Source organism: Oratosquilla oratoria, chromosome 5 (assembly GCF_046742065.1).
Source record: "Oratosquilla oratoria isolate Oo_2021 chromosome 5, ASM4674206v1, whole genome shotgun sequence".
In the NCBI taxonomy this organism is placed as follows: Eukaryota; Metazoa; Arthropoda; class Malacostraca; order Stomatopoda; family Squillidae; genus Oratosquilla; species Oratosquilla oratoria.
The window spans coordinates 5,823,981-5,838,980 of NC_134781.1; the positions used below are offsets into that span (position 1 = coordinate 5,823,981).

Sequence of the window (15,000 nt, forward strand, 5' to 3'; positions counted from 1 at the left end):
GCTCCCACGCGCACGCGCACACCCGAACCACTCACCAACTCCTCCTCCCGTCCTCCTCCTCTTCCTCCTCCCCCTCCTCTCCCTCTTCTTCCTCTCCCTCGTCTCCCTCCTCCTCCTACTCCTCGACGTACTCGAAGCTCGCTTCCGTCCAAGACATCTGAAGCACTCTTTTTCGTCGCCGCAACCCAAATCTCGCGCCGATCGGTCGCTCGCCTTCGGTTCCAGTCGTCGTGGGTGGGTGGACGACCTCCTTGGCCTCCTTCAGACACCCCCAACCCCTATCCTCGTTTCGCGACGCGTTCCGATGTCAGCAGCGTTCGCACTCATCTTCAGTCCACCACCGTCATCCTCGAAAAGCAATTTTGACCCGTCCTGCCCTGGCCTGTCCTGGGCTGCCCCGCATCCAGCGTTCTCCAGTATTCTTCTTTAATACATTGTTTGCACATCTTAATAATCATCAGCTACTATTTCAAGTTCGTTTTATGCATACAAAGACCCACGAGAGGTACCTGCCCAGTGGCGGTTCTGCAAGATGAAGGACAAGGAGAGTCATCATCCTCTTGTTCAGTTTGAAAACCCGTCAATCACCCGTATAACCTTCCAGCTGGAGGTGCAGCCCCGAGAGGCTGGCATTCGATCTATGGACCGGGTTCATGCTCTGTCTCTTCCAACTTGAGCTCTATTCCCTCCAACTTTTCGCATATGGAAAGCTTCTGATCCTCTTCCTGAAAGCTTTTACAGGGAGACACTCCCAAACCAATACACTGCAGACAACGGTCTCAACTTTCTTTCTAGAAAGGTCTAGGGGGAGGGGGTCGACCCGAATATGAATGATGCCGGGCTGCGGGGTTTCAGTCAATAAAAATCGATGGAACACTTTGATGCATGTTGTAGTACAGGACTGGTACAGGGGAAGGAGGCAGGTAGGTCGATGGGGGGGTGGGGAAGTTGTCGGATGACTTCATCTGGTGTTTGGTGGTGTTTCTCGCCAAGGTGAGGTGTCAGGGGCAGGATCACGCCGCTGGAAGTAGTCGCCAGGGGGCGGGCGGAACTCGTGGGAAGAAGGGCACTGTGGTCCATTTCTAGCGTGGATGGCAGCTCTGTCGTTCGTTTGCCAAAGGGATGGGTATGGTGTGTGTGTGTGTGTGTGTGTGTGTGTGTGTGTGTGTGTGTGTGTGTGTGTGTGTGTGTGTGTGTGTGTGTGTGTATATGTGTGTGTGTGTGTGTGTGTATGTGTGCGTGCGCCATAGTCTTTTGTATATGCGTGTCGTGTGTATATGCGTGCGTGTGCATGTGTATGTACGTTTGTGTGTGTGCGCGTGTTTGTATATGTATGCATATATGTGTATGTGTATGTTTTTGCAGTGTTTGCAGAGGCAGTTTGCAAGTGTGATTGGCCCACTTTTCGTGTAAGTCGTGGACCGACCGACCCACGCGTGACATAAACATGGGGGACTGAAGAAGAAGAAGAAGAAGAACAAGAGGAAGAGGGTCTTCGTCGGTGGGACCCGGAGCGCGTCTCGGCTCTTCTTTCCCAAGGTCGTCACCCGAAGGTCAACATGTGCTGCTTCACGTGATCCATCTCTCTCTCTCTCTCTCTCTCTCTCTCTCTCTCTCTCTCTCTCTCTCTCTCTCTCTCTCTCTCTCTCTCTCTCTCTCTCTCTCTCTCTCTCTCTCTCTCTCTCTCTCTCTCTCTCTCTCTCTCTCTCTCTCTCTCTCTCTCTCTCTCTCTCTCTCTCTCTCTCTCTCTCTCTCTCTCTCTCTCTCTCTCTCTCTCTCTCTCTCTCTCTCCTTCTCTCTCTCTCTCTCTCTCTCTCTCTCTCTCTCTCTCTCTCTCTCTCTCTCTCTCTCTCTCTCTCTCTCTCTCTCTCTCTCTCTCTCTCTCTCTCTCTCTCTCTCTCTCCTTCTCTCTCTCTCTCTCTCTGTATTTGAGTGCGTTGTTGTGTCCTTATTTACTCAGGTGTCCATTTATGTAATCATATATTTAGTGCGTAACATGCACACAATTAGATCTCAATTGGTCTGTTTCCGCATTTCCCCCTTTTTTTTATTCATTCCTTTATTTATTAGTCATTTCGTGTCAGCTTATCTGCTTGTTCATCTAGTCATATACTCGCTTATCCATTCATCTTGTTTATTCATTAATTCTCTTATCTACTCCTTCACTCGTTACCCTCTCCTGTTTTCCAACAACTGTGTACATGTGTATATGCATATACATGTGGTGATGAGGAGCACACGTCCCATGCACTTCAACTGTTGGGTCAGGTGTATGACTCACTACTGTGGAGTACAAGAAGTACCTGGCGTTGGCCGAGTGCCAAAGGGATAAGCCGCCGTGATCGTCGAGGGAGCCCAGGCCCGGGATCTGTTCTTTGCCCATTGGGGTCGACCCGGGTGGCATCCGTGTCAGGTTTCGTAAAGATCGGCCGAACAACGAATGGCAGCCTCGTTTCGAAACAAACTTTAGCGTTAAATGGTTTTAGTCAGTTCGTGCGTCACTCTTCCAGCACTCAAGTGATTAAAGGCACATGAGAACTCGACACGCACGATACTCCTTGGCGTTGGGGTCGACAGCCAACAGTATCTAGGAGCTGGATCACTCCCTGACTCTGATCTCCCCTCACCCCCTTCTCCTCCCGGCTTCATGAGCCCCAGAATTGTTCACCTAAAAGCGTTCCCCTTGATATGGTACCTTGTAGTTGGTTGGGGGATATTTTGTTTTCACCCTTAAAAGCTATTCTGGCACTCCCTCCCACAAGTATGGGTTCTTTGTCTTGAAAATGGAGAGAGTAGTTCTGGAACAGACAGACAGAAAGTGCTCTTCATGAAGCCGATATCATAACCATACAACCCGTAATAAATGATGAATATGGTGAGCCAATAACTGGAGGGGGCAGGGGGGTATTGACAACCACGAACTTCCAACCAAGACTTCTCGAGATGTCGCACTGGAATATATGCCTCAGCATATTATTGCCCAAAGAGGGTGGTTCATGTTGTGCATTTGGAGTCCCAAAGTGGAGGTCCCTTGGCAACCCTCTCCCGGTCCTGAGCGACCGTGGAGGAGCACTACGCAGCTCTACGAATGTGTTAGTTGAGAGGAAAGCACCTTTCGAGTTTAAGAATTAACCCACCAGGTCCCATCTCGATTAGCCAGTGGATGGCAAGGAGCATTCCTTCTGAATGCGGCCATGTGACTTCTGTCAGCTGAAAAATGTGTTGTGTGGTTCATCTGGTTCTTCAAACCCTGCAAGTGGGGATACACCAATAGCCCCCAATGTCCCTGTGGCGAAGTACAGACGATGGTCCACGTCCTCCGGGAATGTCCATTGAGTCCCCATTGCTCCGACCAAGACCTTAGGGAAGCAAATGAAACTGCCCTTATATGGACACGGTTCTGGTGCGACAAGATATGATGAACCCTGCAACTTTTCTGGGGGCACCGGTTTCCAACTTCAGGTGGCCGGGGTAGGGAGAGTTGTGTGTGGGGGAGGGGGGGGGGTCCTCAGTAGGATCACGGGGGTGGGGCTGTGGCGCCTTCAGACTAGTAAAATATAAACAAAGTAATCATGAATTCAGGAAACTTTAGCTTGGCATTCCAATTATATAGTAAGTTTGTCCTGCAAGTAGTGAGAGAAAACGGTTTAGATAAGTTTGCAAGTCGTTAAATGTTTAATAGTTGTTTGATTTAATATGTCTGAGGGTCACTAGGTCGAAGGAAATTCAGGGCTTCAGGATAAAAATAGATAAACAGACAACAATAAAAAAAGAGATAATAATGATAATAATAATTGGGTCCCCTGATCAATAGATGTGTAGGTGCTCTTTTACTTTTGTCTCATCCGAGGAGACCCCATGGTTGGGGAGAGGTTTGTCCTCACCTGTTGTTGTTGTTGTCGCTGATGAGGATGTGCGTGTCTGTCGGACACGTGATTCCTTCTTGTTATTGTTGCTCCGTGCGGGGGTGGAGATTTGTTTAGGGACGGGGCTTCATTTCTTCGTAGTTGCGCCACCTGGATTACTTGTGTGCTTCGGTTTGTCCTTTATGGGGGCCAGCTTGTTTGTTTTCTTTCTTTGAGAACATCTTGAACGATGGCTTTGATTACAATGGGAAGTTGGCTTTAACACTATTGTGAGAGTAACTTCGAAAATGCAGACTAGCACACACATACACACACACACACACACGGTGGCGCAGTTGGTAGAGCGCTGGACTGGGAAGTACGATAGTGCTCGCAGTAGCCAGTTCGAATCCTGTCCAGGGCCGAAATCATTTCGGTATCGCTGTGTTCGGGTCGTTACTCTGACTCTCGTGGGCGGGGAGTTGGGTGTGTGTGTGTGTGTGAAAGGTCATAGCATTACCCATAGATCGGTCATACGAGCTCTGAGCTCTCTTCCGGGAGGGAAATAGCTGTCGATTACGAGTCCAACACGTGATACAAAGACCAAGGTGAATACACACACACACACACACACACACACACACACACACACACACACACACACACACACACACACACACACACACACAAGCCCTATGATCAAGGATTGTAATGTTAATGAAACTTTCAAGCCATCATTAGGACTTGAACTCGGACGGTGTTTGTGTGTGCGTGCGTGTGTGTATTTACATAGTTGTATTTACCTAGTTGTATTATACGGGAGGAGAGCTATGCTCGTGATGACCCGTCTTTGTATCTTTCAGCATCAAGTTTATTCTTAAAATCGTGAATAGTATTTGCACACACTGCTTTTTCACCTAAGTTATTCCATACATCCAGCATTCTGTGTGGGAAGCTATTCTTTTTCCTATCTCTTCTATAGTTGTCGTTTTTTGAGTTTCTTTTCATGACCTCTTGTTTTTCCATTGTCATTTTTTAGTAAATCTTTTCTGTGTGTGTGTGTGTGTTTGTGTGTATGTATGTGTGTGTGTTTGTGTGTAAATGAATGTATGTGTGTGTGTGTCCGCGTGTGTGTGTTTGTGTGTGAATGAATGTGTGTGCGCGCGCACGCGTGTGTGCGTGTGTGTGTGTGCGTGCGTGCGCGCTCGTGTGTGTGTACATGTGTGTGCGTGCGCGCGCGCTCGTGTGTGTGCGTGTGTGCATGTGTGTGTGTGTGTGTGTGTGTGTGTGTGTGTGTGTGTGTGTGTGTGTATGTATGTGTGATTCACAATGATCTTCGGATCACGTGTTGGACTCGTGATCAACAGCTATGTCCCTCCCGGAAGAGAGCTCAGAGTTCATATATGACCATTCTATGGGGCACTGTTGTGACCTTATACGCACACACTTACCCAACTCCCCGCCCACGAGAGTTGAAGTAACGACTCGCAGCGCAGCGATACTGGAGTAATTTCAGCCCTGGGTGGGATTCGAACTCGGACCGCCGTAGTGGCTGCCGCGATCGCTACCACTGCGCCATCGAGTCGTATGTGTTTGTGTGTGTTCATCTTGGTCTTTGGATCACGTGTTGGACTCGTGATCGACAGCTATTTCCTTCTCAGAAGAGAGCTCAGAGCTCGTATGACTTGACCGATCTATGGGTAATGCTATGACCTTACGCGCACACACATCCCCAACTCCCCGCCCACAAGAGTTGGAGTAACGACTCAAAGCACAGCGATACTGAAATAATTTCAGCCCTGGGCAGGATTCGAACCCGGACCGCCGAAATGACAGTCGGGGACTCTACCAACCGCGCCACCGAGTCGTGTGTGTATTTACCTAGTTGTATTTACCTAGTTGTATTTTGCGGGAAGGGGAGCTATGCTCGTGTTGTCCCGCCTTTGTATCTTGCAGTGTCTAGTTTGTTTTTAAACTCATGAATGGTTTTTGCGCATACTATTTCATTGTCCAGTTTGTTCCAAGTGTCCAAAACTCTATGAGGAAAACTGTTTTTCTTCAGTTCTCTTCTATAGCTATGTTTTTTTATTTTCTTTCCATGTCCTCTTGTGTTTCTTTTGTCCCAGTTAAGTAAGTTCTCACTATCGAGTACCTCTGTGCCTTTCATGATTCTGTAGATGGTCAATAGGTCACCTCTCTCTCTTCTTTGCTCCAGTGTCGGTAACTCCAGTTTAGCCAATCTCTCTTTGTATGATAGGTTTGCAAGTGCAGGTGCCATTTTTGTAGCTGCTCTTTGGATTCTTTCTATTTTCTTTATATTCTTTTTGGTACTGGGGGACCACAATGTCGCTGCATACTCTAATCTAGGCCTTATCAATGTAACCAATATTTTTTTCATCATGTCTTCGTCCAAGTATGTAAACGCCACTTTTATTGATCTTAGCAAATTGTAAGTCTCCCCGACAATTTTGTTAATCTGTATATCATAGGACAAGTCGTTCGTGATAATTACTCCCAAATCTTTTTCGGATCCTACTTTCTTTACTTCTTTGGTTCCAATTGTATATTTTCCTGATATTCTGTTTTTGCTTTTTCCAAACTCCATTATGCTACACTTCTTAGTATTAAAGTCCACTTCCCATTTCTGACTCCAGTTCCATACCCTATTTAGGTCTTCTTGCAGTGCTTCACAGTCCTCATCAGTTTCTATTTTCCTTAGCAGTTTGGCGTCATCGGCAAAGAAGCTCATGTAGCAGTTCACGTCCTCATCCATGTCATTCATATAGATAGCAAACATTATTGGTGCCAGCACAGATCCTTGCGGTACTCCACTGATCACCTCTTTCCAGTCTGAATATTTTTCTCTGAGCACTACTCTCATCTTTCTACCAGTCAGAAAGTCCTCTATCCATTTTAGTAGGTTTCCCTGTATTCCTCCTATGTGTTCCAGTTTTTTTAGTAGTTTTCTGTGTGGTACTTTGTCAAAGGCTTTTTGCAAGTCTAGGAATGCACAATCAGCCCATCCATTTCTTTCTTGCACTATGTCTATTAGTCTTGAGTAAAAGCATATTAAGTTTGTGGAGCATGATCTTCCTTGTCTGAATCCGAATTGTCTTGGGTTTAATATGTCATTGTCTTCCAGATGTTTTACCCATCTATTCTTGATTATTTTCTCACAAATTTTGGCAATGGTGCTTGTTAGTGATACTGGCCTATAGTTGGTGGGTTCTTCTTTGTTTCCTCCTTTGTGTATTGGTACAATGTTAGCGTTTTTCCAGTCCTCGGGTATCTTTCCTTCTTTGAGTGAGCTGTTTATTAAGGTGTGTGTGTGTGTGTGTGCATGCGTGTGTTTGTATTTGTGTGCGTGTGTATACAGGTTCCCATGAGACCCAGCCACCTACCAAACTCCCCCACCGCCGCTGCCGCCTGTGTCGGAAACGCTACGGATTTCCTTCAGCATCTTCCTTTTTCATCATAATGGAATATTTTGGAGCCCAATTCCTTTTGGTGTGACCCTCTCTCTGCGATGGCGTCGCATAACTATGTCGTCGTCTTTGTGGTTCGTTTCCAGAGGGATTCACGGGTTTGAAAGTCACTGGTCTATGCCACGTGCCTCAGCTGTCCGTGGAAACGAGGCAGAATGGGGGCGGCTTCGGGCAAATCTAGCCCTCCTTTCCTTCCCACCTCTGTGTTAAAGTACAACAAAAAACTAAATTTCCGCCACAGATAAAGCGTGCATACCTTCGACTACATTCTCTCGCCTCCCTTTGTTAGCCTAAAACCAAAACAGTCGCAAGATAAATAAAAAGGTAAACATAAATGAATAAACAAATAAACCTCTGCAGAATATAAACAAATCATTCTTCGATGCGTGGCTACGCAATGCTTTTTACAAACAATGCGACGGTTTAATCAATTGAACAAAAAACTTCGAATATTCAATACAATAACTCACTGCTATAACCCTTAGTTCTCCACAGGAAATAATAGCCACCTCATGCGCGTTGGTGGCGTCATCGGAAGCGTGCTGGTTTCGCATTCGCTCAGTTGTGGGTTCGAGTTCCACACTCCTTTTCGATTCCCAGAAGTGACTTACCTGTCCCAAAAGTCCAAATGTGACTGCGCATTTTGCAAATAGTCCAGACAGTGATCGGAACGGAAAAAGTGACATCTTTCAGAAGGTGCGATTCATCTTTCTCGGTATAACTATTTCCATCGACCTCATCATATGATAATTTTTTCCACCCTATATTTCTTTTGAACTTAATTTTGATAAGAGGATTACTGTTCTGATAACTGTATAACAAAAATACAACAACCAAGATTATTGTCGTTTCATGGGGCGAAAAAATAAAAATGCCTAACAATGTGTGTGTGTGTGTGTTTGGGAGGGAAAGGCTGGACATCCACCTCTCGGCTATTGATATCTACCAAGTGCGAACAGCCTCCGATGGAGAGCGAGCAAGGCGTCATCATAATATCCAGACACCCATTCCATGCCCTTGTTGATTAAAGCCTCATTAGGCGAAATCGTCAGAGACCTGTGGAATCTCCGGTCGGAGTAGAGGGTCTTGGTTGCCCAGCTGGCAACCCAGGTGGAGCAAAATAAGCTCCTGAAAGCCCAGTTGGAAACTGTAGCGAGCGCTTCTCTGACAGACTACGTCTTATTAGAGCCTTCATGTCGAGAAGGGCGTCAGAGGGTTTCTGGTCGCTCAGGGTAGTACGTGGTCGAGTGATCGAAGGTGGTAAGGAATTAATATCTCAATCCATTCTATCTTTATTGTGTAAGTGACAGGCTTATATAGTGCCCGGGATCACTCGACACTCCGATCGGCCAATCAGCGATCAGATCGTGAACTGAAGGGCTGCTGTCCTGGTGCATCCCTAACAATAATCGCTGAGATCGGCGAGGTGTCTTGTCCCAGTAGCCAATTACCTGTTAGCCTGCATGGAAAAAGCGGTCGTTTGTGGTGTGGACGCCACAATATTCCCCAGTCAGCGAGAATGTTCCGTTGTGTAAAGAGATAGGATAACCAGCCCTGGATAATCTTACCGGAGGTGGGTCGTCGTCTTGTAGGTACCCTAGCTTAAGGTGGTCGATGGCGACCCAGTCGTTGCTGCTTTTAATGCGCAGCAGGAACGCTTTCTTCTTTGGACAACTTCGTAGGGTGCGGTGAGGGGTAGCGTGTGATCGTCAGTGCGTAGAAAGACATGCTTTGATGTTTGTAGATCTCGGGGGCCGTATCGGTGTTCTTGCGACTTGTAAGTTTGTTTGCACGGGGCGAATTCTTTGACGATACTTTGTAGGCGGCTGATGTCGTTGTTCGTAGGGGCGTCGGGGAGGGATTCGCCGGGTATCACGAGGGGTTCACCGAAAACCATCCCCGCCGGGGAAACGTCGAGGCCCGATTTCGGGGTTGTACGAGGGCCGAGGAAGACCCAGGGTAGCTGAGTGCTCCAGGTCGCGTTGTTGCAACGTGTTATCAGGGTCGCTTTGAGGGTTCTGTGGAACCGCTCTACTATGCCGTTAGCTGTGGTGTGGTGGACTGAGGTGCCCATTAGCTGTCCCAGTGATGTCCATAACTGCGACGTGAAGGTTGTGCCGCGGTCGAACGTGATGTGTTCTGGAATGCCGAATCTGGAAATCCATCCGAAGAGCAGGGCTGCTGTGCAGGAGGTGGAAGTGGCGTCAGGCATTGGGATGGCTTCAGGCCATCTGGTAGAGCGGTCTATGATGGTGAAAAGGTAACGATGTCCAGCTGACTGACGAAGGGGACCCGCTATGTACACGTAGATGTGAGCGAAACGTCTCTGTGGTTGGTGGAAGGGCCCGGGTCCCGTCTCCATGTGTCGGTGGACTTTAGATTTCTGGCATGATGTCCAGGATCGGACCCAGTTCCCCGCGTCGCGGGATATGCCGTGCCACACGAACTTTTGTGACATCAGCCGTGCTGTTGCTCGTCGTGAAGGATGTGACAGGTCGTGGATGAGGCCGAAGACGTGACGGCGAAGGGATGCTGGTATCCATGGGCGTGGACGCCCGGTGTTGATGTCGTAGAGGATAGTGGTGCTGGAATCGCCCTGGGATATATCCCTCCACTGTAGGGCCGAGAGCGATGTTCTCACTGCTGGTGCCTCGGGGTCCCGTTGTTACTCCTTGGCGAGGTAGTCGTAATCGAGACCCAGCTGCACTGCGTCTATCTCGAATCTGGAGAGGGCGTCGGCTACGGCGTTTTTCTTGCCAGGCACGTGTCGGAAGGTGCAGTTAAACTTAGAGATAGCTGAGGATTGGCGGCGTTGTCGTGCGAACCAGGCGTCCCCCTGTCTGGTAAAGACGAACTATGGGCAAGTGGTCGGTCTGGATGGAGAATGTTGCACCCTCGAGGAAATGGTGGAAAAGGCGGACGGCTTGGTGGACGGCAAGAAGTTCTCTGTCGAAGGTAGAGTAGTTCTTTTCGGCCTTGAGGAGTTTGCGGCTGAAGAAGCTCAAAGGGCGTGGCTGTCCTTGAATGACTTGTTCCAGAATGGCTCCAATGCCGATGTTGCTGGCATCCGTGGTGACGATGAGAGGCTTCCCGGGGATTGGAAAGGCGAGGAGGGTTTATGCGGCAAGAGCGTTTTTTTTTTCTTTTTCTTTTTGGAAGGCCTCTGTTTGAGGGGGGGCCCCACATAAGGTTCTTGGGTTTTCCTGCTAGGACTTCGTACAGTGGTGTCATGGCTAACGCGATCCCGAGCAGGAACCGGTGATAATAACTGACCATGCCCACGAACTCCTGGAGGGCCTTGACTGTGGTGGGCGTGGGGAATTATATGGTGATCACCTTGCCTGGTAGAGGTGAAACGCCTGCAGGAGTGAGGTGGTGTCCTAGGAAGTCCACCTCTCTGGCACCGAACACGCACTTGTCGTAGTGTACTACCAGGCCGTTCTACTGAAGGCGGCCCAGGTGCTCTTTAGATGATGAGAAAATGAGGATATCATCAATGTAGCAAGCACAGATAGGTATGTCGTCTAGGATGCCGCCCATCATTCGTTAAGAGGTGGTTACAGCAGTTTCTGGGATGTCTTCCGGATGCATGGGGACCTGGTAGTACCCCTTTCAGAAGGTCCAATTTTGAGAAGATTTTTGCGCCGTGGAGGAAAGATGTGATGTCGGCGATGTTGGGCACTGGCTCTGTTTTATTGTTGAGACGTCTATAGTCCCCGCAGGGGCGGAGGGAGCCGTCCTTCTTTATCACGATATCGAGTGGTGAAGATCAGGGGCTGGCGCCTTCTGGCAGATATCCAGACGCTCGAACTTGGCGAAGGTCTGTTCTGCTATGGCGAGTTTGTCCGGAGCCAGGCGACGAAACTTGGAGAACACCGGGGCCCTGATGTCTTTATGCGGTGATAGATTCCGTGCTTCGCAGGGGTCTGTGGCTGTTGCCGGAGTTCGGGCTTGAAGACATCGGGGTAGGCGTTGCGGAGGTGGATGAAGCTGTCTGTCACTCGACAACCTGAAGGGCGACCTCGGTGTACGCGGCAGCGATGGGTATGGTGGCGACGTTGACAAGGAGTTGGTAGTGGGCAAGGAAATCAGGCCCTAGAAAGGGGAGGGTAACGTCTACCACTATGAATTTCCATCCAAACGTGCGCCCTCTGATGCTGATCTCGAGGTGTTGGCGGTCGTATGTTGATATCGGAGTGCTGTTGGCTGCGATGAGTTGGACGTTGGATGCTGGTTGATGGGGCTGCCTCCAACGTGCGGCTGGTAGGAGGGAACGGGCGGCGCCCGTGTCGACCAAGAAGCGCATGCCCGTTGCAGGATCGGAGAGGAAGAAGGTGTTGGTATCAGGGGGTAGGGGGGGGGGTGATGTATGGCGGCCGTCCTACTTTTTTTCCACTGGCAACCTGGTTGGCAATTCCTTGCTTTGGGGCCGAATTTGGCATGGTAATAACAACTGGTTCGTGAATGACGTCGTGGTCCTTTTCTCGTCTGGCTGTGGCCGTGGGGCGTGGTATCATTGTGTAGGTGCTTGCCGGGTACGCGGTGGTGGGCGGTGTGCCGCTGCGATGTCGACCTCGTTATCCTGGAACGAAGGTGAGGGATCAGAAGGTATGGCCTTAATGAGGCTTGGTGAAGCTGTGAGAGCATCCACTAGGTGATAATGCTTGCCGTGCCGTTGGAGGTCGTCCTCTTCCATTTCCTCCGCGTTGGATATGGCAACGCGGATGGATTCGAGAAGGCGTAGGAGGCATAGTGCCCGAAGTAGATCTAGCTTTCGAGACGTTCCTTTGGTTACTGGAGAAAGTTTTACTAGAGCCTTCATCTCGAGAAGGGCGTTAGAGGGTTTCTGGCCGCCCATGGGTTGGCATGCGAGCTGGATGAACTGCGTCACACGCGCTGCTGGTGAAGGCGTAAAATGCTGAAGTAGATAAATCTTTGGTCGTCGTATTTGATGGCAGCGTCACCATGGGTTTCCAACCATTCGAAGATGCGAGGGATAAGTTCGTCTGGGAGGGCTGCTAAGACGTGTCTGGCCCGTGAGGTTTGGTAGTTTACCCTCTCGAGGCGAAACTTTATTTCTGTTCGTCTGAACCAGGTATGCGCGTCGATCGTCGAGAAAGTGGGGAGTTTTACTTGTGTAGCTGCAACTGGGTGGATGTCTGCGGAAGTGGAGGATGGGGGGTTGTCGGAGGTCTTGTCCATTGTATCGTGGTCACCAATGTAGCAAGCGCTACTCAGGCAGACTACGTGGTCGAGTGATCGAAGGTGGCAAGGAATGAATATCTCAATTCGTTTTATTTTTATTGTGTAAGTGACAGGCCTATATAGTGCCCGGGATCACACGACACTCCGATCGGCCAATCAGCGATCGCATCGTGAACTGAAGGGCTGCTGTCCTGGCGCGTCCCTAACAATAGTCGCTGAGATCGGCGAGGTGGCTTGTCCCAGTAGCCAATTACCTGTTAGCCTGCATGGAAAAAGCGGTCGTTTGTGGTGTGGAGGCCACAAAACCGAGCGTCTCCAGCGCCAGATACTCGTCAAGTACTTCAAGGAGGAGCGAATGGTGGAGTCCAGTTTCTGAATGAAAACGAGGATCTAGAAGGAAGCCTCCATCGCCCTCTTAAAGAGGAAACACATGTGGACAGAAGCCTGGAAGAAGGAGAAGTCGTCTGTCCTTAGTAAAATAGCTTTCTACAGGAACCACTAGGAACAGCCCATCGAAGAGCCATTCTAGCGACTTACGGAAACTATCGACAGAAAGTTCTTGGCTCTTTCGAATGAGAACTTTGCCTTTATGAACCTGATGGAAGTGCTCACTTCCAAAGTGAAGGAGCATAGAGAGGAGATGAAGAGGCTTTGACAAGCCCGAAGCGAGGAAATCCCACCACCACCTCCTCCCGTGGTTCGCATTCCACCCCCACCGCCACCTCCACCTTTGAGGCGAACAGTGATCCTCCATCGAAAATGAGGAACAACGAGGTAAAACAAGAAAATAAACCTCTAAACGTCGACTCGAGGGTACTGCTGATGACCGAAATCAAAAAGGGGATCAAGCTGCGGCCCACAGCGACCCCAACGATGGCCAACTAAGCAGAGGGCGACAGCGGAAGGCAGACTCCTTCAGATGGATCATCAGGAGTCGTACTTCAGCCAACGCCTCCGCCACCTACTTCATCGCACTGTATTCCTTCTCAACCGCCACCGCCGCCTACGCCCATGCATGGATCGGACAAAGGAAGGAGTGGAAGAGGCGATCACTCCCGTAAAAAAACACCGGGCAACGCCCATCAGACGCCCACACACTACTAATGGAAGAAACAAGAAAAGGGTTCAGACTTCGATCCTGCAACCCATCCAGAGGAAAGCGCCCAAAAGAATCACCTGCGGGGAAAGCAATCCTGCCAATGGCTGAAAAAGCCTCAAATTCGGCAGCAGAGAGTCAGCCCATAGACGTCTCCAAGACACAGGAGATGCCAGCCGCAAACCCGACGATGGATCACCAAGGGCGAAGGACCAGAAGACCCAAGATCCGCGGTCCCGTCTCCTGGAGGAGATCAGAGCAGGAAGCCGCTTGCGACAGACATCGCCATTGAAGAAGGAGCTTCCTGCCAAGGGGGAGCAGCCCGAGAGCCTAACGACGGTCCTCTCGCGCGCGCTCCAAGCCCGCGCCGCCTTCATCTGAAGACAAGCCTACATCGGAAGATCACGACGATGACATTTGGAAGTAAATCCCTTTTGTAATGTCACAGCCCATTGATACTAAGCCCAAAATAAAGTATATGATGGTAGGATACCATTAATACAGTAATTGTACTGATTATTGAAACTAAGCCCAGTAGAAAGTATTGATTATTCAAAGTTACGAAACTAATTTTGCAGCCCACAGGCTTCTTGCCGTACGAAGTCCTACACATTTGTGTGTGTGCGTGTGTGTGTTTTCACATTATATATATAATATATATATATATATATATATATAATATATATATATATATATTATTGCTCACATGTGTTTATCTTGTTATGATGATCAAGATAGGCTCACCTAGATATGCTTATTTAGATGTGATTAGCTACAACACTTATGCAACTCAGCTTTCTCTACAAACGTGTTACCTAAACTATATCTATTTTCGGGGTTGTGTAACCCTACTTTTGACACGATGCACTTTGAGGCACTGAAGTTCATTTGCCATTTCACCAACCATGTGAACAATTTGTTAAAATCATCATGCAGAATCTCGGTGTCGTCTCCTGACCTAATTCCGAGTCCTATGTTAGTGTCGCCCGCAAACTTACTAACATCACTATTAACCTCATTGTCCAAGTCGTTTATGTACATAATGAACAATAAAGGACCCAAAACCGAGCCCGGGGACCCCACTAGAAACACTTCCCCACCTGGATTTTACACCATTTATGGTGATCCGCTCTTCTGTCACTGATCCAAGCTCTCATCCATTCCAACACTTTTCCTCCTATGTCATGGGATGTGATTTTATTTAGTAGACTCTGGTGGGGCACCTTGTCGAATGCTTTGCTAAAGTCAAGGTAAATAACATCGTAACTATTATTGTTATCTGACGCCTTATATATCTTAGTGTGAAAGGATAGATGTTTGGTCACACAAGACTTACCCTTGGAGAAACCATGCTGTGTGTCACGAATCA

The 15,000-nt window shown here is 48.8% G+C and overlaps 1 protein-coding gene across 1 annotated transcript in view; it reads left to right on the forward strand.

Moving 5' to 3' along the window:
* Nucleotides 1-15,000, forward strand: part of LOC143025354 (uncharacterized) — a 266,866-nt gene that overhangs the window by 177,476 nt on the left and 74,390 nt on the right. The window lies entirely within an intron of this gene.